Source organism: Aotus nancymaae, unplaced genomic scaffold (assembly GCF_030222135.1).
Source record: "Aotus nancymaae isolate 86718 unplaced genomic scaffold, 86718_ANA_hifiasm-v0.15.2.pri h1tg000041l, whole genome shotgun sequence".
Lineage (NCBI taxonomy): Eukaryota > Metazoa > Chordata > Mammalia > Primates > Aotidae > Aotus > Aotus nancymaae.
This window is the reverse complement of record NW_026988455.1, coordinates 16,135,484-16,159,513: the sequence shown is the minus strand read 5'-3', so window position 1 is coordinate 16,159,513 and position 24,030 is coordinate 16,135,484. Positions and strand designations below refer to the sequence as shown.

Below are 24,030 nucleotides of genomic sequence, written 5' to 3'. Positions count from 1 at the left end.
TATGACCTCAAAAGTACAACAGAAGCAAACGTAGACAAATGGGATTGTGTTAAACTAAAAAAAATTATGCATAGAAAAGGAAACAATAAAATGAAGAGGCAGCCTACAGAATGGTATAAAATGTTTGCAGGCCATACATCTGATAAGGGGTTAATATCTGAGCTATACAAGGAGCCCATACAACTCAGTAGCAAGAAAACAATCTGATTAAAAAATGAAGAGAGGACCTTAATAGATATTTCTCAATAGAAGACATACAAATGAGCAACAGGTATATCAAAAGGTGTTCAATATCACTAATCAGGGAAATGCAAGTTAAACCACCGTGAGCGGCTGGATGCAGTGGCTCATGCCTGTAATCCCAGCACTTTGGGAGGCTGAGGAAGGCAGATCACTTGAGATCAGGAGTTTGAGACCAGCCTAGCCACATGGCAAAACCTCGTCTCTACTAAAAAATAGAAAACCACAGCCAGATATCACCTCATATCTACTAGAATGGGTATTATCAAAGATGAAAAATAACAAGTGTGTTGGGAAAATGTGAGACAAAGGGACGCTCTTACACTGTTGATGATAATATGTTAGTACAACCAATATGGAAAATAGTATGAGTATGGAAATTCCACAGAAAATAAAAACAGAACTTACATATGATCCACGAATCCTACTTCTGGGTATATATCCAAAGGAATTGAAATCAAAGAGATACCTGTACTCTTATGTCCCTCGCAGCGTGATTTACAATAGTCAAGATATGGGACAATGGAAGTGTTTATCAATAGACGAATGAGTAAAGAAAATGTGGTATATGTGTACAGTGGAATACTATTAAGCCTTACAAAAGAAGAAATCCTGTCATTTGCAAGAACATAGATGAACCTATTCATAGATGAAATAGCCAGGCGCAGAAAGACAAATACTGCATTATCTCATTTACATGTGGCGCCCAAGAAAGTCAAACTCTCTCACAGAAGCAGAGAGTGTAATGGTGGTTATCAGGGTCTGGGAGATTAGGGGTACTTAGGAAGATGTTGGTTAAAGGTAAAAAGTTTCAGTTAGTTAGGCCGGGCACGGTGGCTCATGCTTGTAATCTCAGCACTTTGGGAGGCCTAGGCAGATGGATCACCTAAGGCCAGGAGTTCGAGACCAGCCTGACCAAAGTGGTGAAACCCCATCTCTACTAAAACTGCAAACATTAGCCGGGTGTGGTGGTGCAGCTGTAATCTCAGCTACTCGGGAGGCTGAGGCGGGAGAATTGCCTGAAGCCAGGAGGTGGAGGTTGCAGGGAGCCGAGATTGCACCATTGCACTCCAGGCTGGGCAACAAGAGCGAAACTCTGTTTCGGGGTTGCGGGGAGGCTTCAGTTAGGATAAATATGTCTTGGAGATCTGTTGTACAGTGTGGTGACTATAGTTAATAGTGTATATTTGGAAATTACTAAGAGATTAGTTCCTAAATGTTCTCACCACAAATAAGTGTAATGTGATGGATATGTTAATTAGCTTGATTTAATTTCACAAAGTCTATGTATGTGAAAACATGTACATTGTAAATACATACAATTTTTATTTTTTAATTATAACCTTAATAAAAGTGGGAGGAAAAATGGAAAAAGGTAATAAGCCCTTAAAGGTAATAAGTTGTCACCCAACCTATTTATTAATATTTCTGTGTATTTTGAGACCATTGATGTTTGAAAACCCCCAAGCTTTAGACACACTGCTCCTTGTTTGTCCTTTTATGGAAGTCAGCACTGATCTCAATGACTTGTTCTCATTTCACCAAAGAATGACCGCTCTACATCTTGCTGTCTGTGGAAATGGAAAACTAGCAGCAATTTACAAGATTTTCACTTGAAAAAACGTAACTCTGATTTTAAAAGGTAGTGGATTATTGCAAGACTTGACATTTCTCTAGTTAATTTCTATACCTATTGTTTTGCCCCTTACCATCTTCAAAATCCGAGTCCAAATCCAGGGTTTCTCTGTTAGGAGGCTCCATATCTTATTTCTTTAATCCTGATAATTTCTTAAGTTTTCATTTCCTATCTACCTATTTTCTTAGGCTACCTCTATTAATTTGATTGATAAATATAACATTTCATGTTCTGTTGCTTTTTTTTTTTTTTTTTGAGACAAGCTTTTGTTTCCCAAGCTGGAGTGCTGTGGCATGATCAGGACTCACTGGACCCTCTACCTCCTAGGCTCAGGTGATCCTCCCACCTCAGCCTCCTGAGTAGCTGGGACCGCAGGTGTGCACCACCATGCCCAGCTAATTTTTAATTAATTAATTTTTTTATTTGTAGAGCCAGGGTTTTGCCATGTTGCCCAGACTGGTCTCAAACTCCTGGAATCAAACAAGCCTCCCAAAGTGCTAGGATTACAGGCATAAGCCACTGCACCTGGCTGTTGTTAACTTCTTACATCATTTCCACACCTTAATATATTTGAGGGCTAGTTCTGTGTCATGTATGTATTTTAACATCGCTACAGCATCTGGTGCGGATAGGGTCATTCTGTAGTCTTGGTACTTCTTATCTTCCCTGTTGCTTATGAGCCATGACAAATTTGAGATTAGCAATTAATGGATGGACTGACCAACAAACACTATGTAGAGGAATAAGTGAGGCCGAAGCTCGTGGATGATGCAAAGCCGGGATGTAACGTACTTTGTTGGGGCACTAGACAAATAAGCAGAGTAAGCTCTCTGATAGGGGAAGTACGGGCTGTTAGGGGCACGTAATCCTGGGAACATTAGTGGGAGGTGGAGGTCAGAGAGTTGGAGCTGAAATCTGTTGGGTGAGGTGGAGTTAGCCAGGTGAAGTGGTAGATTTGGGGAAGAGGAGAGGAAGGGGAGCATTCTGTGTTTAGAACTGAAGAGAGTTTAGTGTGTGATCGTTGGGTGGGGTGGGAGGATAGGTCATAAAGAGCCTGGTAAACTGTTAGGAAACTGAACTTTATCTCAAGGGTGGTGGGAAATCACTGACAAGTTTTAAGTTGGTGAGTGAAGCTGGCTGGAAGAGTCCCTCCAGCTTGGATATGTGAGGATGGCCTGAGAATGGAGGCACCTGTAGTAATCTCCAGTGAGAGAAATTATAGGCTGAGCTGGCCTTGGGGCTGGAAAAACATGGACATTGGTGGTTTAGGAGTAAAATCTCTGTGAGTTCATTAAACGGGGAGAAGGAAGCATCAAGCCCAGTGCCCAGACTTCTGGGACAATCTGGCTGCTATTCAGTGAAAGGAAGCCTGGGAGGTTTGTGAGAGAGGGTGATGAGCTCATTTATGGACAGATTGAGTTCAAGGGTCTGCAGGTCATTGAAAGGGAAATGTGAGCTTGAATCCTGCATTTGGAAGTTCAGAAAAGAGAAAGAGCTCAAGTTCTGGGAGTCTTTCCCATGTGGATGGTAACTGCAGCAGATGAGGTAGTAAGATCACCTAGTTAGAGGTGGGGGAGCAGAAGAGGGCTTAGTGCAGAACTCTGAAGAGCAGCCTGCAAAGCAGACTGAGGAGGAATGGACAGAAAGGATGGAAGAAACCTTCAAAGGTGCATTCCAAGAAGGCAGTGGTTACCAGCATTAGCTCCTGCAAAGCTGTGAGAATTGAGTCATTTCTGCTGGGCTTAGCAACGAGAAGTTTCAGGGGCTTCATGGCAGAGTGACAACATATGAAGATGCAGTACTTCTGTTGGCCAGTACAAAGACCCCTTTGTTCCCCCTCCCCTCCACCCTGAGGTGGAGTCTTGCTCTGTCTTACTCTTACTCCCAGGCTGGAGTGCAGTGGTGCAATCTCAGCTCACTGCAACCTCCGCCTCCCGAGTTCAGGCAAGTCTTCTGTCTCAGCCTCCCAAGTAGCTGGGATTACAGGAGTGTGCCACCATGCCTGGCTAATTTTTTTGTATTTTTATTAGAGACAGGATTGCCCTGTTGGCCAGGCTGGTCTCGAACTCCTAACCTCAAGTGATCTGCCCACCTCGGCCTCCCAAAGTGCTGGGATAATAGGCATGAGCCACAGTGCTTGGCCAGTACAGAGCCTTTGAGGACACTAAAAACTGTGTGTCCTTCTGAATGGACACAGTCCCTGACTTGGTGAGTGGACCATGCATGGGACTTAAGCTCTTACATGCCACCTTAGCTGGGTGCACTTGTTTAGTGTGCAGAATACACCTTCCATGCATGGTGGCCAAGCACATATCTGCACTTCGCAATCTAGGGCAGTGTTCCCAGGGGACATTTGGCAATATCTGAAGAAATTTCTGAATGTTACAACTGAACCAGAGAGGGTAGGTGCTACTGTCATCTAGCGAGTAAAGGCCAGAGATGCTGCTAAACACTCTGCGGTGTCCAGGACAACCCCTGACAACAGAGAATTATCCAGCCTCAAATACCAGTTGTGTTCAGAAACCCTGGTGTCTGTGAACCTTTCAAGCTCATGGGAAAAGGCGGTGAGAGAGGATGATAGCTGTAGGTGGGTGGACCTGAAACAGTCTCCTTACATATGTTGCTGCAGTCTCATTTGCTTGTGGCAGTTTTCACCTTACCTCTCCCACCTCTCTACCATAGAACTCTGATTCATCAGGTTGTAGGTTTTCAACTGTTTATTCTCATGTAGCCATTTTCACTATTCCCTTTCCTACCCTCACTCCCCATGCAAGTAAATTCTGTAATGCAAGGCAGTCTTGTGTCCTTATTTCTGTTTGTGGGCACACTGTGAAACATCTGTATTTTAATAGTATCTGTCAGGAAATTCTATATTGGCAACCAAGTATGGGCCAATCTAAAGTAGCCCATACTTCAGAGCTATGTTGATAAGGCTTTAATGCCCCTTGACTGTCGGGCTTGGAAAAAAGACAGGAAGTATTCCTTGTCTTTGGAAACAAGCCTACTCTGGCTTTGGGAAGAAAAGAGTACAAATGGTTCTCACCAGATAGAGTTGCAGCAGCTCTCCCAGCATTTTGGGAACAAATCAGGTCATTATCTCAACAATGTCAAAACTGTGTTCCCAGATCAGTTGTTGTCTGAAACATTTGGGGCTGATGCAGAGGAGAAGAATTAATTAGCAGCTCCCTCTCTTGGTGTTCTTTTTCAGCCTTCTCAAATTGCACCACAAGAGTCCCTTAGACATGCTGGCTGCTCATTTGATAATCTGTGTTTTTCTCAGTACAAAAGGTTGCTGGCTAAGTTTTGTGAGCCCCTCTAATGTCAGGCTGACAGTGTCTTGGGTTCAATTAACAAGAAAATTTACAGTAACATTTTGTCAATGAAGAAGTACTTGAATTCACAGAACTGTCTTGGAAAGCCCTGGGTAAGTTTGAAGAGCCAAAATGCCTTTTCTGTTTTCAGAAATATTTTACCCTGAAACGATGTGTAAATCTAAAGCCTATGCAGGAATGAAAACAAGCTTGAGTATTGAGATTTGGCACAGTGTGTGTGCAAGCAGTGAGACTGTATGGGTTAAAAACAGGAAGTGTCTTAAAGATGGTGACAGGGAGACGGATTAAAATAAACTGCTGGCCATGTTGCATCTGAGATAGGCCTCAGTTGTGGGCATATTCCCTTCTAAATTAATTACTCTTTCTATTAAATTGTCTTTTATATAGTTTCAAAGATAGGGCTAGTGATAAGAATTCTCTTCCTGTATGATATAAGCATGCTTTTCTTGTGTCTGTATGGCTGCTTGATCTATGACTCTACAAAATAGTAAAACACCTTGTAGCTTTTACATTTCTGTAGTAGACTGGCCCATGCTGTGGAAGAGGAAGGTGGTGGACAAAAAATGGTAAGTTTTAGGCTGAAAGATATTGATGTTAAACTTTATTTCTGATTATGGCAGTCTTTCATCATGTAATTTAGAAAGCCTGAGATCATTTAAGTTCTTTGGTTTTTTCTTAGGACTGCAGGAAGGATTGATAAACATCTGTTTAAGTTCTCTATACCAAGGAATCCATAATCTTCCTTCATAACCATGATAGCATATGGTTTTATACAATTAAGGAAACTATTTCTCATGTATTTTATGGTTTGGCCAAATCCTTTTATTACATGAGTACTAAAAAAATTCCTTATGAAAATATCTTGAGAAAAGAATATTTATTATGGATAAATAAGGGAAAGTAATTGAGATAATTCTTATACCTTTGTATCTGCAGTCATTCTAAACCACATTGCACACCTTCAGTAAAAGTGGTTATAAAAGGTTTTTCTCACTTCAGGCAGCCAGAAAAAGATCCTTCAGGTAAGGGTCCCAGCTTTTTCTTGGTGTTACTTTAATTATTAATTCAGGAGGGCTTTCTAAAGGTTTGTCAGTGAGATAATTGGAAGGTTTCTGAGCTTTTTATTGCTGTAGGTAAACTTGGTACTTCAAACCTTCAGCAGCACGTACAGATGCCCCCATATGCTTTCCGGGATGACTTTAAATGGCAGGGATAATTCTCAAGAATGTTAAAGAAAAGAATGCAAACAGATAAACATTTATTTGCACAAACAGATATTTGTGACTTCTGTGAAAAAAATTCCAATAAGTGTAATATAGGAAATTTTTATAAACAAATACCCTTTACCAATTTACCAGATTTTTTTATCAAGATTTTTAAAGTTTTATAATGACCATGTTATGTTTATGTAATAAAAATAAAATAGAGGCTAGGCATGGTGGCTCACACCTGTAATCCCAGCACTTTGGGAGGCTGAGATAGGAAGATTGCTTGAGCCCAGGAGTTCAAGACCAGCCTGGGCAACATAGTGAAATCCTATCTCTATTTTTAAAAAATAAAATAAAACAGAGGGGAACAGCAAATGCAAATATATAAATGACAGAAATTTTATGATCTAATCAAAGAACTATCATTGCATGAAATTATAAATATGGTCACATAAAGTTACCTTTTTCATTATAATTCCACCAATAATTACATCTAAAGTTTCTTTTCTTTTTTTTCTACTTCTTTTACAGAAAAACAGAGGGCAAGGAAATCTGTGTGAATTTTCAGCTTTTCACCTTTTCTTCTCTGATTTTATTTCTTCCTCACTCTTACTTTGACAGTACTCCCAGGCCTCTTGTTCTCAAACCTTCTGGAGAGAATAGTGAAGACCCCCGCCCAGAACCTTCCTGTTTAAGGTCTCCCTGTTGACTTCCTGTAGTGGATGTGACTGCGTGCCAGGTGCCAGCTGAAGACCCCTGTCACCGACTTTGCCCTGTGGGAAAAGAGTAAACAATGGCCTCCTCCTATAACTGGCTTCGTTCATATTAAGGCTCTCCAGCTTGCTAGTGATAATTGCCAAGGAGTCGTTCATGGCAGGATAGAACTAAACTGGTAGATGAAAGCTCCGCAGTGCTTCAAGACAGGCTCCCATTCATGTTTAGCAGTTTTCCTTCCTTCATAATAAAAAACTAGCCTTCCTTAGGGAGTACTGTTTTTTCCTTCCTTTTTCTATTCTGGTTCCAACAGCTGTCTCAACACAGCCCGAGATGGGGAGCAACCTGGCTTCCACTGACCATAGCTGTATTGTGGGAGTGTGAAAGAGAAGCCACCTTTTCCTCCCTCTGCCTGAGACACCTGGTGCCTTTGTTCTTTCTCCTAGTCCTTCTCTGGGGCACTAGTAGCTGTGACTCTATGATATAGGAGCTAGGAAGCGGGGGAGTAAATCTTCATGCAGGTGGCAGCTATTGTCTGTGTGGAGGAAACAAGCCTGGTTCTTCCTGGGGCTGCTTTCATCTCCTCTTAGCTTCCAGAGGGTAAAATGAACCTTAATGGAGGTTGGGGGATGGCACACACACAGAGTCCTGGGTTGAGGGGGTGGTGGTCAGAAAGTTCTCTAGGGAAATATACAAAGGAGAATTAACACTGGGGTGGGTTTTGGTCCTTTCTCTCCACATAACTGACATCTTTCAAATTAAGAACTTGCTTTCTGGTGTGAAATGTCAGTAATCTCAACACCACTGGGTTGGATGCAGGATAATTATTCAGAATCATGAGTACCTGTTTGCAAGCAATCACCACATTGCAGGTGGGATAAATAAGCAGACAATCTGTGGTAGGTTCCCCTGTGAGGTTGTAATTTTAAGTATTGTTTTGGATATTGGTAATTCTAAAGAGATGCTTCAATCTTAACTGGATTTTAGGAAAGCTGGTTAGGGTGTTTATTACCAAAAAATGCTCTTACTATTTAATATCATGATGCCTAGCCACTCCTTTCTCCCCACATCCATACATGAAGCCTGATTGCAGATCTTGAACAATATATTTCTTTGGGATAAGCAGCAAGGACAGGTAAGGTGTCTTATCAAAACACCACTATCAGGGCCAGGTGGCATGGCTCACACCTGTAATCCCAGCAGTTTGGGAGGCTGAGATGGGAGGATTGCTTGAGGTCAGGAGTTTGAGGCCATAGTGAGCTATCATCACGCCACTGCACTCCAGCCTCAGCAACAGAGGGAACACCCTGTCTCTAATAAAACAAAAACATTACACCATTGTCAGAAAGTGACTTGGTCTCCTTTGTTCAATTAAATTCCCTCATGTACAAGGCAGTGGCCAGCAGCCTAAGAAGATACACAAGCTCTTCACTGTGTATGTTTGGCAGTGTGGGAGTTACAAGGTTGATTATGAGTATAAGGCCCAGGAGTTTTTTCTCCCTAACAATTTCATGTTATCCTGTTTCTTTTTCCATCCTTTCTCTGAACTGTCTTTTTACTTGATTAAACTCTTGTTTTCCCAGACTCCAGAATAATTTCCTGTGATATGTTTTAGCAGTTTCTCCAAGAAAAGGCTCCAGGAGTCTTTAAATCCAACCTTCTTTCTGCTGTATCTTTGTGCCTCACATCTTGAGAGAAATTGAGCAGTAGAAAGGAAAGGAAAGCTGAAAAAGAGATGGGTCAGGGAGGAAAGCCAGGATGGAAAATTGATGGGAATGAATGAGGAACCTGATGTGGGTTGGCGCGGCAATTCATGGTTAGTACAACATATGTCACTCAGTGTAACCAGATTGCCGTAAGCTCAGGCAGCTCTCCCCCTCTGTTGTCTGGGGCTTTTCCCAGTTATAATAAAGGTGGAAAGATAAAGAGAAGAATGAGGGCAAGCAGAAAACAGACACATGTGCCTGTTTCCCTCTTTTTATCCGGATTGAGTAGATGGGAGGTACAGCTATTACCCATCATGGTATTTCATACCAGATTCAGTCTACCAGTTTGGTTTTATAAGCATGATTCCCAATTCCGAATCTGAAGTTAGCTGTCCATTTAAATTCAGAGGGTCTACAGTTTTTCAGATTTTTCTTGATTCTGCTTTTGGAAACCAGAAAGATGTTGAATTTACTTTTCATCTGACAATATTGCACATCTGTGAACCCAACTGATCTGAAAGTGTTTACCTCTTAACTCTATGAAGTTAGCTGGTAACTCTGGATGGCTGAGACAATGCCAAGGACCCTTTATAATAGTTACTCTCACCTGTGCTCCAGACACTCCACTTGGTGCTAGAAATACAGCAGTGAACAGACATGGTTCTTACTTCCACACAACTTGCAGTTTAGTGGGGCAGACTGATGACAGTAAAAGACATGATCGGTGTTATTAAAATGGTGATAAGAGTTACAAAAATAAAGGGCAAGGTGCAGTGTCTCATGCCTGTAATCCCAGCACTTTGAGAGGCCAAGGCAGGAGGATGGCTTGATCCCAGGAGTTGGAGACTACCCTGGGCAACATAGCAAGACCTTGTTTCTACAAAAAAAAAAATCAAAAATAGCTGGGTGTGGTGGTGTGCATCTGTGGTCCCAGCTACGTAAGAGGCTGAGGTGGGAGGATCACTTGGGCTCAGAAGGTCAAAGCTGCAACAAGATGTAATTGTGCCATTGCACTCCATCCAGCCTGGGTGTGTGAGACCCTGTCTCAAAAAACAAAAATAAAGAGAGCATGTAACAGGAGGATCTAATGTAGCCTAGGCAAGAACGGTATTCTTGAGAAGTGACGTAAGATCTGAAGGACTGAACGAATTGTCTGCAAAGATTGGCAGTGTGTGCTATGAGAGGGAAAAGTGGAAACAGCGTATGCAAAGACCCTGAGGTAGAAAGGGGGGTCTGGCCTGCTTGTGTGATTACTGTGGGAGAATGAACAGGAAGAAGACAAAAGTAGAAACAAGAAGACCAATTAGGAAGCTCAGGGACTTGCCTAACTAAGGTCAGTTAGCTGGTGATTGGCCAAGCTGAGATTCAAACTCCGGATTTTTATGAAGGCCCCACACCCTCATCTCCTCAGCAGTTGTTAAACAGTATTTGAAAGTGGTGTTCATGTCAACCTGGCACATATCTAAAGGATTCTTACATGACTTTTTTTTTTCACATTGGCTTTTTGACCTTTTAAATATAATATGTTTTAATATTACATTATTAGCTGCAAAAAGGAAGGGAACTGCTCATTTGAATGAACCAGAAGCAACTTGGAATTTTGCCTGCCTTCTGCTTCAGCCCTGCCAAAATGTAATTTCTTTAATTCATCAAATCACATTCTTGACTAATCTGCTCAAGTCTGTACTATGCCTTGGCCTTTTTCCCTATGACAGTTTAGGGATCTTTAAAGAAAATATTTTGAAATGTTTTCTCTTGATCTGGGTGTTTGTGGTTAGATATTGCATACACTGCTTTTATTTGCAGAATGAGCTATTTTTCTACCATGAGATCCTTTGTTAGAAATGAATGTGATTGTGGCTGGGTGCAGTGGCTCACACTTGTAATCCCAGCACTTTGGGAAGCCAAGGCAAGAGGATAGCTTGAGCCTAGGAGTTTGAGATTAGCCTAGGCAACATAGCAAGATCTCATCTCTACAAAAAAATTAGAAAATTATCCAGGCCTGTTGGTACATGCCTGTAGTGTCAGCTACTTGGGAAACTGAGGTGGCAGGATTGCTTGAGCCTAGGAGGTTGAGGCTGCAGTGAGCCAAGATTGTGTCACTGCACTCCAGCCTGGGTGACAGCAAGACCTGTCCTGAATGCAGTTGTAGTTTTGTCACCTTTATTTAAAAAAATCATTTATCATGTGGTTGCTATGAAAAACAATTCAGGTGTTTATAACCTCTACCTTCTAAGGACTTAAGTATGTTCAGGAGCATTTAAAATGAAATAATTCTTTTAGCTAATAATGATAAAATTACTGTGGAGCATTGCTATTTTGTGCCATGCAATCGGCTTTAAACACTTTTGATTTTTCTCCCTATGATGAAGGATATACTTAATTTTAACTGTACAGTTGGGGAAACTGAGGCCTGAAGTGGCTGAGTTTTCTAAGAGCACCCAGGTGGAAAGTGATGAAGCTGAGTCTTCAGCTTCATGTCTTCTCAGAGTCCTTGATCTTCAGCATCCTGTAGTTCTGGTTCATTTTAAGAAGTTACTGGAAGTCACCTTAAATGCTGAGAACCTGCGTAACACAGGATGGAGTAAATGTGAACAATGTAATGAAGTGTTTCCTTAAAAACTGTTGTAAGGATTTTATTCCAGAAACCAAGTATGAGAAAAATAGAAGCCAATTGTTAAATTTCTTATTAGTCATCCTCTTCTGAACTTTTGGTAAGTTCAGAGCTTCCTCTATACGAATTTACTTTTATAGGAATGTTATAAAATCTATACTTAGAAATATTATAAAATAAACTGTATTTAATAGGTTTAATGGAAATTAAACCCTAATATAATGGCAATCTGAATGATCATTTTAAAAATATAATTTATAGCAGTGGTTCTCAAACTTTAGTGTGCATTTGGGTCTCCTGGAGGATTATGTTAAAACACAGATAGCTGAGCCCCAACCCCAGACTTTCTGATTCAGGAGGTCTGAGACTGGCCTACAAATTTGTATTTTTGACATGTTGCCAGCTGTATTAGGGTTCTCCAGAGACACAGAATAGATATATTAGAGAGCAGATTCATTATAGAAATTGGCTCATAAGATTATGAAGGCCAGGAAGTCCCAGATGTGCCCCAAGAAGTCTCAAGATCTCCCATCTGCAAGACGGCCTTGGATGTAATTCAGTCTGAGTCTGTGGGCTGTGAACCTGGGAGCACCTGGTACAAGTTTCTGTCTCTGTCTGAACCTGAAGATCTAAGAAGCAAGTGCGCTGATGTCTGAGGGCAGGAAAAGATGGAAATTCTAGCTCAAGCAGAGAGCATGTATTTGCCTTTCCTCTCCCTTTTTGTTCTGTTCTGGCCTTCAGTGATTGGATAATACCCATCCACACTGATGGGCATCCACATTGGTGGTCTTGTTAACCCTTTTCCCACTTAGAAGAAAAAGTGCAGCTTGTGGCCAGCACTCATTTAATTTTACATAAACATGTTCTTGGAGGCTGAAGCATATCTGATTTTTGATGTGAACATAAAATAGAAAATATTATTATTATTTTTTTTGAGATGGAGTCTCGCTCTGTTGCCAGGCTGGAGTGCAGTGGCATGATCTCGGCTCACTGCAACCTCCACCTCCTGGGTTCAAGTGATTCTCCTGTCTCAGCCTCCAGAGTAGCTGGGACTATAGGCACGAGCCACCCTGCCCAGCTAATTTTTGTATTTTTAGTAGAGATGGGGTTTCACCGTGTTGACAATAATGGTCTTGATCTCTTGACTGTGTGATCTGCCTGCCTCAGCCTCCCAAAGTCCTGGTATTACAGGCGTGAGCCACCATGCCTGGCCAGAAAATGTTATTTCTGAATAGAACTAACATCAGAGTCATATGAATTATCAGAATCCTCTATTTCAGAGAAATCCGATTCATCAGATGAATCTTTTATCAACAACTGTTAGAGAACGGTGTTAACATCACTTAGAGGAATGCTGTGTTTTCTAGGATTTGGCATTTTTAGCAGTCGAGAATTACTATATTTTATAAATGGAATGCCACTACTAAAAACAGAATCCTATAAATAGGATGATATCTTTTGTCTCCCAAGTCGATATACTAGAAAAATGTGAAAATGATTTTTAAAAAAAGGTATTTTGTGGCAAGGTTATCTTGGCATAAACAGTGCAGCTGCAAGCACGTGGGCAAGTATTCTCAGGGCAAACAGGAAGAGGGTTAGTGAAGTCTACTAATTCAAATGCTGATTTCTTCTGGATACACCAGAAGTAATGTTTTACCAGCTACCTGGGCATGCCTTAGTCCAGGCAAGTTGGCATGTGAAATTAACCATTATACCAGGTAATGTTTCAGCTGCTGGTCTGGGGACCACATTTTGAGAACAACTAGTAAGTAGTAAGACAGTAGAACCCCTAGATAGTAATAAGTGCTAGTGAAATGAGCTGGCAAGTAGCTAATCCCTGAGAAAGCCATTTCTTAGTCTCATACCACATCCTTAATCCAAAGCAGGATGGCAGTCTGATGTCCTCCATAGTCAAATGTGGTACGATGACTCTATGGAGCCATCACCACTATTGGGAAGACAGTGGGAGCACCTGCCTCACCTACCTTCCACACTGTGTACATGATGGCACGTGACTTAGATGTGCAAAGTGTACAATGTCAGCTTTATGTTGATAAACTCTTCTACTCAGTCTGCTTATGTATGTGGCATAGTCACCATACTGCTAAATTAAATGAATCAAATTAGTGAAACATAAATAAGGATTCAGATACCAATTAGGTAAAATAACTGCAGTTTGTATATGATGGGGATTACCTTTTTTCTGGAATGTTTCAGTGTCAAATCTTAGCTGAGTTTCTCACTCTTCTTGGAGTGACTGAAAGTTCGCTGAAATAATTGTAAAAGCTAAGATTCCTATTTGGCTAGAAGCTAAATCACAGAGCCTGGTTTACTAAGCTTCAAGAAATTCCTTCAGATTTGATGTGTCCAGACTTGTACTGAAATATGAAAGACTCAATTTGACAAGATCTGTGAGTTCCCAGTACATAAGTGTTTTTAAAAATGTGTTTCTCAAAATACAATTAGGAAAAAAATCCCTTTGAAGTGCTAAAACTACCTTTCGTAGTGATAAAGATGCTGACAACCCCTTCTATTTAAATAAAACAAACAACTTTTAACCTTAACGATGTTATAATAACATCATTAACTTGTGGAGACAAACATCAGTGCTCACATTTAAAGTAATCGTTAAACATTTTCAGAGTTATACTTAAGATGACTTTTTATTCATACTACTCTAAAATATTACTGCAAGTTGTTGGTGGGGTACTAAGTTGTAGTTCTTATTTCTTCTTTCTCTAGAGTCTGTATTGGCTTTACTTTGGGGAGAAAATCCCCAAAGAACTGGAACTGAATACAGAAGCATTTTCAAAAATCTTATTTTAAAGAGGAGAAGTTTTTGAGCTACTTCTGATAATAAACCTCAAAAACTGAGAAGTATTAGAATTTATCTTGGTTAATTTTCTTTTCTTTTTTTAAATTAATGAGCATGCATTGCTTATATAGAACACTTCTCTGTATGTGTCTGTATCTGAGACAGATAGGAGTTCAGTATGAGTTTAGTGATTCCCAGGGAAGACTTTGGGAACCTTGGTTTCTGAGTTGTGCTCTCCTCTCAGTATGTGGTGATTCTTAGTCTCTGAATTCAACCAGATTGAGTTCTGAGTCTCATGGAGTTAGCCATGATCATTTTAAACTTAGAATTTTTTTTCTTCTTCTTCTTTTTTAGATAGAGTCTCACTCTGTTGCCCATGCTGGAGTCCAGTGGCACCATCTCGGCTCACTGCAGACTCTGCCTCCCGAGTTCCAGTAATTCTCCTGCCTCAGCCTTCCAGGTAGTTCGGACTGCAGGCACGTACCACCATGCCCAGCTAATTTTTGTATTTTCAGTAGAGACGAGGTTTCACTATGTTGGCCTGGCTGGTCTTGAACTTCTGACCTCAGGTGATCCACCTGCCTTGGCTTCCCAAAGTGCTAGGATTATAGGCATGAGCCACTGCACCTGGACAAACTTACAATTATTAGAGTGCTATGATGTACAAAGGTGCTTATGAAACTAAAATTGGGGGAATTAAATTAGATACAATGACTATAAGAGTTTGCTTTTTAATAGCTATTTTTCATTAGTTCATTTATCCAAAGTGAAATTTTAAAAGCTGAAGTCCTTGTTCCATTAAAATAATTCTGTCATTTATCCAATTACTCTCCTTACTCAAGTTAAAGTCCTACCTCCTTTGGTGCTTTAGCTCTGGCTCTTGCCCTGCTTCATGATGTTCCTGAATAGTTTAAGTTTTCTTTGTTTATTTTTCTACTTTCGTGGACCAGGCCCCCAATTTAATTCTTTTACTTGAATGAGCTTCTTTCTTCCTTGTTACAGACTCACTTAGGGCTCATTCCTTTGCCTTAGTCCCACTATGGTGTCAGTGATGACATGCGGTATGGGGACTTTGTTTGGACTCTTGTTTGAACAAACTAACTGTAACAAGATACCTTTGAGATGATAAAAATTTGAATATGGATTGAGTTCTCTATGATAAGATATTGTTAATTTTGTTAGGTTTGTTAATGGCATTGTAGTAAGTTTAAAAATAAATTTCTGGCCAAGCGTGGTGGCTCATGCCTACAGTCCTAGCACTTTGGGAAGCCAAGGCGGGAGGATCACATGAGCCTGAGAGGTTGAGCCTGCAGTGAGGTGAGATTGTGCCACTGCACTCCAGCCTGTGCAACTGAGCAAGACCCTGTCTGAAAAGTAAAAAAACAAAACAAAACAAAAAACAAATTTATTCATTAGTTGTAAATGTACATTGATGTTTTTACAAGTGAAAAGATATATTGTTTTGGTTTTGCTTTAAGATTTCCAGCAAAAATAAAAACAGAAAAAGAGGGAATATATTAAAAAGACTGGCAAAATATCGATCATTGTGGAAGCTTAGTGATGGGTGTATTGTATTCATTATAGCATTCTCTTTTGTATATATTTGAAGTTTTTCATAATAAAAGGTTTAAAAAATTAGAACAAAAATGAATGTGGAGTTTCAGGATCCTACCGGATGTTTCTAAAGTTACTTTAAGTGACAATGGGGAAAAGTGTCCATATCATCCTGGAGTTTAAGGCAGGGAATTTTTGGTAGGTGGCTATTGAAAAATAGCCAAACTGTTAGTCAAAAGTGTACATATGATCTCATGGCCACAGATAGTAATGTAGTAGACAGATCGCAAAAGTAGTAATCCTTGGCTGAGGAAGAACAGGAGAAGGGAGCCCAAGAGGTCACTGAGGCCCCCGCAAGAAATAAGGAAATCTGTTTTGTAAAAGGACCTGTACAGCCAGGTGTGGCAGCTCACGCCTTTGTAATCCCAGCACCTCTCACGAGGTGAGAGGACTGCGTGAGCCCAGAAGCTTGAGACCAGCGTGGGCAACATGGCAAAACCGTCTGTATAAAAAAATTAGCTAGGCATGGTGGCACATGCCTGTGGTCCCAGCTACTTGGGAGGCTGAGGTGGGAGGATTGTTTGAGCCTGGGTTGTTGAAGCTACAGTGAGCTATGATTGTGCCACCACACTCCAACCTGGGTAACAGAGTGAGACACACTCTCTGTCTCTCAAAAAAAAAAAAAAAAAAAAAAAACCTATACCACCAATGATAGGAATGTCAAGGAACCCAGGAGTGAAGAGAGGATTGGTCAGATGCTGTGAGAGTAGGTGGAGAAAGAGGATTAGTCAGATGCTGTGAGAGGTGGTGGAGAAAGCCAGTGTAGAATGAGCAGGCACCTTTGAAAAGTCTAGAGGAAAATCTCAGAAAGGCATTAAGGAGTAGCGTAGCAAGGAAGGCTAGACCTATGACCTGGAGCTGTTCTGTTAGGTAAGTAGGATATCCAGAGATAGCAAACTGCTCACTGTAGGAAATAGAGGATAATTGAGGTTACCCCACTGTTACTATTTGTGGCAGTTATGTTCTAAAAAGTCACTATGGACATAATTAGTGAATACTGAGTCATTGCTCCTAGGGGAACAATACAGAGTCAGATTCCTGTGAGCCTCTGGTTGTAACAATGTCAACCAATCAATACATAGCTTTGTTTTACATGTGTTTCTGTTTAAAGACACCTTGTTTAATATACATTGTTGATTCATTAACGTTGACCTCATGACCAAGAGCACTATATATCTCATGCCTGAATGAAGTTTATCCAATGCATCTCTTCTCCTTAAGGCACATCATGGCCTTGTGATTAAGAACATTAGACAGCACTAAGGCATGATGTTTGGGGCTCATTTTAAACAGCAAAATCACCAGCAAACCCACAAAAATGAAAACAAAATAGCCCTAAAAACTGGCCACAAAAAGGACATTTGTTTATAGCATGAGGGCTAGAACAAAGAGTGTAGGCTGGTGGTTTGGCTTCAGCTGGGTATGTGTATGTGGAGTGACTCAAATATTTTGGTGTGTGCTCACTTCAGTGGCTCATATACTAAAATTGGAGTGATACAGAGAAGATTAGTAAGGCCCCTGTGCAAGGATGACACACGAATTCATGAAGCGTTCCATAATGAAAAAAAAATAGTTCAGTCCTCTGTACTTGTGCACAAATGACCATGAGCGTTGGTCTTTGGGCTATATATAAGTTTTAGTGAGTAGATGAATTTGCATATGTGGAATCCATGAATAATAAGGATGTACTGTATTTTTTCATCTTTATTTCTTAATTGACAACTGTGATCTTTATTTTTAATGAGACTTTTTGGGGAGCTTATTGATACGCATTGAGTGTTTTTCCCAGAGATTTGTCACTTTCTTGTGAATTGTCTAGTCTGTTCTTTTGGTTTTACAGATTTATTCTAAACTAAAAGTTAATGGTAGTTGCTGTTTATAATTTCTTGCAAAGGTTTTTGCAGAGATCATCTATTTAATATTTTTGTGCACTGAAGTTTTTAATTGTAAAGTCAACACTGTCATTCACTTGTGATTTTCATTTTTTCCAAGCTTTGAAAACTTGAAGGATGATAACTTTTTTTATTGGAAAGGTTAAAAAAGGTAAAAGTGATGGATGCCTAGGCTGAGGGTGGTGACTGAATATGTGGTACTTGAAATTGAGTTTGAGTGTCCAGGCCCAATTTCAGTATATCTTGGGACACTTAAAAAAGTCTTGCAGAGGCAATCTGCTTGAAAATGCTGTATAAATCTTAAACCTCTGTAAACTGTCAATTATAAGTGTATAATAATTTCTGATTTGTATACTTCTGTTGATAATCTTGCAAGACAGAAGAGAGGCAAAAAACTGAAAAGACAGATATTTTTCAGAAATTAAAAACATGTAAATTTTCTGAAATAGAGAATGATAGATTTTTCTAAATGTGACCCAGAAAGTTTTCAGGTGATTTCCTAGCAAAATTTGAGTTTTCTCAGGTTAAATATGGTTGTGGCTCTCTACCATGTACCCCAGTCTTATCTTTGTTTTTGTTTTGTTTTGTTCTTTTTTGAGACGGAGTCTTGCTCCATCTCCCAGGCAGCTGGAATGCTGTGGCACTATCTCAGCTCACTGCAGCCTCTGCCTCCTGGGTTCCAGCAATTCTCCTGCCTCAGCCTCCTGGCTTATCTTTGTTACGTCCCTTCACACATACTCTGTTCTACATATACTCTTCCTTCTGCGGGCCAGGGCTTTCCTGTTTCTGGAACTTCCTTAGGCATTTTTACCTAGTGTTGTAATTTGTATTATAGTTACGTGTCATCTTTCTTCCTCCTAGAAGAGAAGATTCTGTCTTACTCCATGTTTTATCTTGTAGACCCTAGTTCAGTGCCTTTTAAACAGCAGATATGGAATAATCCTCTAATGGAATAAATATAGAGAAGAAGAAGGGGTAGTTTGTGGTTACCTGGGAAAGAAGCGTGGTTAAGTCAGCGTGGGTTTCTCAAGAACAAGCCTTTCCTAAATTAACCTCATTTCATTTTTAGATCAATTGCTTATTGAAGAGAGAGTTTGAGTAACGTTGTTGTTAGGGGATATCAGAATTTAAAAACTACACGTTTCATTAAGTTTCTTAGGATTTTTTACGGGTAAGTTGGAAAAGAAAAGCATGGGCTTGATTATAATAAGATAGGTGAATGTGTTGCAGGTTGATTAACTGTTGACATTGTGCAATTGACTGCCTTGCCGGTGCTATTCTGACTTTTCCATCAAGGAACTATTAAGGAAGAGGAAAGTTTATACTTTATTTTGAAGGGTGTAGAGGGTTGAGGGTACAGGAATTAAAGGTTGGATTGTGGGCAGAGTTTAGGGAGACTATAGAAGCACAGCCAGGAGCAAAATGTCTTTGAAGTCTTGTTTTTGCATAAAGGTGCATTCAGTTCGTATTTTTAACATACTCATGTTTGTTTTAGATAAAAGTATTTTAAATTATCACCAAATAAAATTTTTGAGTAGCCCTTTCCAAATGTCATGGTATCCTAGTTTGAGAAGCGTGGTCTTTGATCAACAAAGGCAGATCGAATTTGTGTCTATCCCATCAAAAACCAGGATAGAAAAGACTGCAAAAAGTTGAAGGCAATCAACATGAACAAATATACAATTAAACTCTACTGAATGCAGCTTCCTAGAGTCAGGGGGAAAAGTTGCATGTTTATAGAATGGGAGACCTGGATCAGTAGCAGCTCTTGTTAAAAAGATTTAAGGTTGCAGCCAACCATTTGATATGGGTGGCCCTCTCTGGCAGCATAAATGGCACAGTATTCAGAATTAAGGAGATAATCATCCCGTTGTTTTCTGACTTCATTAGGCTGCCTCTAAGGGCTTGTTTTCAAACAAGTTCTACATTTTAATAGGGCAAGCCAGGGAAGTAAATGGACTAGAAAGTGTGCCCTACCAGGAATAGTTGAAAGGCTATCGGGTGGAAAGGAGAGCAAAGTTAATTCTCAACTTTAGCAGACAGGATTGGAACTTTTGGGTAGACGTAAGAAGAACATGTTTTTCTGTTTCAATAAATTAAGATTTTTGCTTTGTAAACACACATAAAATCAATATATATACGATTTAGTAGTCATTTTCTTCACTTGATAGAACATGTGTATCTTTATGTTAATATTTATATGTTTATATGATCATTTGTAATGGCTACATAGCATTTCTCTGTATGAATGCACTCTTATTTATTAAAACCATCCCTGATAGTTACTTTGGTCATTTCCAATTTCTTAATAGAAACAACAACTCTGCAATGAAGATATCTAAAATACTCTCATCACTATGCATTTGCTGAGTTGTTTCCTTAGGACAGCTATTCCAGCAGTGGAATAGCTGAGTCAACATTAGTACTATTTATTTATTTATTTTTGACTTCGAATGCTGATTGCCAAACTGCCTGTTACCAGTAATATGAACTGCATGTGTTAAGTCAGATTACCCCAAATTACAGATGTTGTAATAGGGATTTTGGCAGTGGGTTGAATGTTGCGCAGTGATCTAAGGTTCCTTAAAAAATGTCATGAAAGTTTTAATGTATGACCATGTGACTGTTTCATCTAGAGCTTTCACATTTCTTTCTCTTTTTTTTTGAGATGGAGTTTCGCTCTTGTTCCCAGGCTGGAGTGCAACGGCTCGATCTTGGCTCACCGCAACCTCTGCCTCCTGGGTTCAAGCAATTCTCCTGCCTCAGCCTCCCGAGTAGCTGGGACTACAGGCACACACCACCATGCCCAGCTAATTTTTGTATTTTTAGTAGAGACGGGGTTTCACCATGTTGACTGGGATGGTCTCGATCTGTTGACCTCGTGATCCACCCGCCTTGGCCTCCCAAAGTGCTGGGATTACAGGCGTGAGCCACCGCGCCCGGCCCCGAGCTTTCACATTTCAATCTTACCATTTAAACCACACTGTTATAGAAAGCTAATTGTTAAGAGTCTGTAATTGGGAAAATACTTCGAAAGTTTTCTGTATTCAGAAAGCACTATAGAAACTGACCAAGGAAGAGAGGCACATGGCGGGCTACAGTGCAATACTGTTAGGTTGCATGTGTGACAGAAATAGTAAAGACTTCTTTCAGCAGATTAACCATTTTATAACTTAGGTAAATTGGGGTTTTCCAACTAAGTAAATTGAATTTTCTACACACTGCCAGAGCTAGGTAACAACTGCTTCTGGGGAGGATGGGAACAGACAAAAAGCTGCTCTAGATTGTGTTCCCAATAAAGAGCTCAGAGTGATTTTTGCACGTTTTATCCTCATGACCTAAAACTCAGCTGCAGTGAGATGGTGTAGTGCACTGAGATTATCAGCAAAGGTGATTCCAGCTTCACTGCTCGAGTAAGCCACTGGGCCTCTCTGAGCTGTAGTTTCTTAACCTGTGTATGAGGTGAGTTACCAGTACAACTCAGAGTTACAATGAGGATGTCATGAGACAATACATCAGATAGTACTTTATAATCTATAAAATGATTTACAAAAATTAGTTGTCAACATCACCTAGTGGACCTTTCCAACTTAAAGCTTTCTAATGGATGAAGAACTAGTAAACTTCATTGAGACAGAAGTTGGGTCTGATTTTGCTTGATTTTGTCCTACTGTTTGGCTCATAGTCATAATTCACTAAATAAATATTTGTTGAATGGAAAAAATATGGAATATAGGCAGAACTGGCATAAAACAATGAAATCGGTATTTCATCGTTGTTTTAACACATTAGAGAGGCACCCTTGAAAACGTGTGCTTCTCGTCTTTGTGGAGTAAGTACTGCTATTCATATCTTACAAGTGGGGAAACAGATCTGTCGATTATCAAATCACTCTCACAGCCAGATCCTGCATTTTTCAGGTGATTTGTAATTACATGAAAGAGATTATAGCAAGTACCATCTTTTGGTTATTTAAGAGGAAAGATGGAACCAAGCCTGTGTTCTGTAGCTCTATTGCGTAAAACCACTTAAAGCAAATGAATGAAGTATTTTGTCAGACTTTATTTTTACTGACACTTAATAGAAAATAATTTTATGTGTAGCCCTCCCCACAGTCTCTGTTGCCATGCAGCTAATGTTGCTATCCCTAATACGGCAACTTTGTCTATTTTTCTGTTCTTTGTGCATTGTGTTTGGTCTTAAACTGTGAATATTCTATTAACTGAGAACTCTGAACAGCCATTGTGTAGCTGGAGCGATAGTCTGTGTCAGTTTTATGTATAGTACTTGAGAATAAACATGCTGTTTTATTTCTGGTGGGACTTCTCTCATTGCCACTAATAGTATGTTGTTACTGAAAATATAAGGCTATTAATAAACCTCATAAGTACTTTGCATTGTTGAAACAAATAATCCTTCAGTTTAGGATCACATGATTTTATAGATAGGTATGTGTATATCTATATTTTCAAATAGGTGGTAGACCCCTAAGTTTCTTATCCTTGTGGTGTTAGGTCAGAATTGTCACTGAAATTGAGTCCAGAATTGTAGTTATGTGTGCTATCCTAGGGAGAGGTTTCTTTTCTTTTCTTTTTTTTTTTTTTTTTTCAATCAGAATCTCAGATTGCTCTATGGTTCAGAAATGTTTAAAGTCTAGTGACCCAGCAAATTCATTTCAGCCCTGGTAGCTTATTTGATCTGTGTTGACTGTGTCACTAGAAAGTGATATAAAATATCTAGACTAGCACAGGGCACACATAAGTGCTAAACAAATATTTGTTGGAAACCCAATAAAAACTACAGGTGCTTTTTTCTTCTCTGTAATGCATATGGCCTGTGAACCTCTAGAATACAGGATCTTTGTCTCACTCAGTCCTTGGCAGCTGTGTAACTTCTCACATCTGACTCCCGGTGTCATAGAATGTGCACTTAGCTGCAAAACAGAAGTTTTTTTTTCTTTTTTGAGACAGAGTTTTGCTCTTGTTACCCAGGCTGGAGTGCAATGGCGCGATCTCGGCTCACCGCAACCTCCGCCTCCTGGGTTCAGGCAGTTCTCCCATCTCAGCCTCCTGAGTAGCTGGGACTACAGGCACGCGCCACCATGCCCAGCTAATTTTTTGTATTTTTAGTAGAGACAGTGTTTCACCATGTTGACCAGGATGGTCTCGATCTCTTGACCTCGTGATCCACCCGCCTCGGCCTCCCAAAGTGCTGGGATTACAGGCGTGAGCCACCGCGCCTGGCCCCAAAGTAAAAGTTTTAACACTTTTTTTTTGTCAGACACCCTTATACGTACCAAAAAATCTGAATATGTACTTTTAATAAAGACAGTTATAAATTATATATGTGTATATATCTCTATTGAAGATACATGTTCAGATTGTTTTATGCTAATATGAAACATACATAGTTGCAATGTTAAGAGATGAAAAGTAATGCTTTAGCATGTATTGATAACCATGATGGCTTCATATTAATATAAAAAGCTATAATTACTTCTGCCCATGCCTACTTTCGGTGTTCTCATAATCTGAGCATGCACCCAGCTCTGGCTCTTTGCAGCCCCTCTTCCACCTCCTAACACTCTTTCAGAAGATGCCCTTACTGCTAACTGCATATTCTCTATGCTTCTCAATTCATATTCCTGAGAGTCAGCATCTGATTGACTCAGTTCACCTTACCATTCCAGGTCAACTCATATGAGTCTCATTGATAAACATTGATATATAGTGTTCTCTTAATGATACGGTCATAAGCATTTTAACATGCATTATCTTATCTATAATGCATGTTAAAAATCAACCTCTCAAAATTTTTTACACAAAGGCCAAAAGTGTTCAAATGTTGATATATTTCTTTCCATTTATTTTTTATTTTTGTTTAAAATCTTCAACTTCATATCCAGTTTTCAACCTAACTTCACAAAGTAAGCATTTCCTTATCTCAATAAAATCTTCATAAACATGTTTAAGATGTATATAATTTAATAATTACTAAGTTTCTGAATTTTTTTGTTTTATAATAATGAGGCAGTAAATGTATTTATGTCTAAGTCTGTGGGTTTTGTTTTTTCTCTCCCCTAGAGGGAGAGATTTGCTCTGTGGCCCGGTCCGGAGTGTAGTGGCACAATCGTAGCTCTGTTGCCCAGGCTGGAGTGCAGTGGTACGATCATGGCATGCTTTAACCTCAGACTCCTTCGCTCAAGCTATCATCCTGCCTCAGCCTGCTGAATAGGTAGGACTACAGGAGTGCATCGCCA

The 24,030-nt window shown here is 39.9% G+C and overlaps 1 protein-coding gene and 1 non-coding gene across 2 annotated transcripts in view; both read left to right on the top strand.

Moving 5' to 3' along the window:
- Nucleotides 1-14,619: 14,619 nt before the first annotated feature.
- KANK1 (KN motif and ankyrin repeat domains 1) overlaps nt 14,620-24,030 on the top strand; it is a 187,345-nt gene continuing 177,934 nt past the window's right edge. Inside the window, exon 1 of the mRNA XM_064361496.1 lies at nt 14,620-14,725. The gene's annotated coding sequence lies outside the window, so the exon portion shown is untranslated. The remainder of the gene's footprint in view (nt 14,726-24,030) is intronic.
- On the top strand, nt 17,336-17,442 carry LOC135268774 (U6 spliceosomal RNA). The gene has a single exon (XR_010337126.1). It is a non-coding gene; the product is annotated as a U6 spliceosomal RNA (small nuclear RNA).